We start from the raw sequence: 2,177 nt of genomic DNA, 5'->3' as shown, positions 1-2,177 counted from the left end.
TCCACAGTCATTGAACCATGATTCTCCATTTTGTAGATACTACAATGTTTCCTCATTTGAGCACTGTCATACCTTGCTACGGTGGTGCACATTAAGCTGTGCCACAATGTTTAAGGTCGCTCTGTCTCCTTTTTTTTGTGTAGGCAATGTAGCAAAACTAGTAAGCTCTAAGTTCAGAAAAGTTATTAAATGAGTGGTTCATATTTATAATTAACTGTTTTTTTAAATTGGCTGGTTGTGGCTCACTTTCACAGCTTGTTCTTTTCTCAGCCAGCCAACAAAAAGCTCAAAAGCTATGTTGGACAGTCTTTTATCCCTGCAAGTCCAAATTTGCTGGTCAAAGATACAAAGGTATTTTGAACTGGTGCTTAGTGTTAAAACATGAGAACAAATTCTGCTTGATGTATACCTTTTACACATCAAGGGGTACAGAGTGTATATGCAAGGGAAATACCTGATTATTATGCTTGTTGGACTCAAATACACTACTAAATGATTACAGAAGGCTTTTTCACAATAGCTGTAGTTAAGTTGCACCAACTAGTGGCTTAGGGTGACATTCAGTTTTTTCCTGATTGTCTTAAGTGTTCTGATTTTATCCTCTATCTACATGGCTAAGTTGCTATCCTATGCATAAGTGGCATTTTTTGCAATCAATTCCTGGATGCATAGCTCTGTCCAATTCCTGGATGCATAGCCACAGACAATAGGGGTATGCAAAACAGTCTGTATTGGGATTCGGATTCATCCCGAATTGGGGACAGTGATTCGATTAATTGATTCAGATCACTGTCCCCAATTCAATTCTGCCAAATCCAAATCTGAAGATTTGATGCTGATTCGGAGCACCAGCAGTTCAGCCATAGACACAGCTTCAAATGTTTTTTCTACGTACCTGGAGGTACCAGGCATGGCTCGTGAACTCTGCAATAATGGGGCAGATGGAGCATCCCATAGGAGTGTGCCCCCCCCGGCATGCTCGGTGGCAAACCCGGAAGTGGACTGGAAGTACTTCTGGTCCATTTCCAGATCCACCACTAAGCGTGTTCCCCCCCCCACCGTGTCCCCCTGGCTCGGCGATGAGACACAGGGGTACCCCAGGTGCCCCCCCAAACCCAGGAGGCACCAGTCACTGAGCCGGAGGGGCACCATGTTCTAATTGCTGAATCTTTCTGAATCTCTCCAAATGAATTCCAATTCGATTTGGAGAGATTAATTCCAATTCAATTTGGATTTGGAGATTTGGCCACCAAATTGGGCTGAATCTCTGCTGAATCACATCAGGGACTGAAGCTTTGCACAGCCCGAATGGACAACTGTTTAACCATGTGCGCATCTAGACTTGGTATATGCCCTGGAAACAAAATGAGAGAGTGAGTTCCCTTTAATCTCTTCCCTGTGCTTTAACCATCACACCATAGATTAGGTGTAAACCAGTACTTTCATTGGTGCTTCTTATAAAAAATGTTGTTAAGTTTTGGGAGAGTGAGGGGTCTCCTGAATGCTTTTTTGTGTTTGTTTCACTAATATGGTATATGTGGTCTCATTGAAAAGCCCATGTTATGCAGTATCCATTTATGTTACTGTACAGGTTGTATTATCTTGTCTCTATGTATTTATAGGATTTTTTTATATGGCTTAATCAAGGAAAGGGAGTGGATGGAATTGCTAAATCTCTCTTGCTGTTGTGGTCCTAGGGCAAGAAGAACTGCCACTTTTAGATGCAAGCAGAAGGAGACATTATTGGATTGGGTACTCAAGGCATGGTCTGCTTGTAATGGGGGAAATAACCTTCTCTATAGTAAACACGTCTGAAAGAAATGACACATCAGACCAAAGCAATGCTAGGTACCCAGGGAGAAGGAGTTTCTGGAGGATTCTGGTGACTCATGAACATTGTGACTGTTCATGGGGTAGAGGGGCTGGTTTTGCAGGTACTTTAAGAAATATTTGTGAGACAGCCCAGGCTTTGGAGGTTCAAGGTCCCCAGGAGTCAAGGCTGACAGAATCAGCAGGCAGGTTAAATTGAAAATACTGGCAGATCTCTCAGAGCTAGTGTACAGCCAAATAAAAGGGTAAGAAACTTGTCTTGTTCTTCTGTCTTCAAACTTATGGTTGATTTTTGCTTATATAATCCTTTTTTCCTACACAATACATTCTTTTGTTTTGTCTCCTTA

The sequence above is a fragment of the Alligator sinensis genome, unplaced genomic scaffold (genome assembly GCF_000455745.1).
Source record: "Alligator sinensis unplaced genomic scaffold, ASM45574v1 scaffold126_1, whole genome shotgun sequence".
Classification (NCBI taxonomy): domain Eukaryota; kingdom Metazoa; phylum Chordata; order Crocodylia; family Alligatoridae; genus Alligator; species Alligator sinensis.
This window is presented reverse-complemented; position numbering follows the sequence as displayed.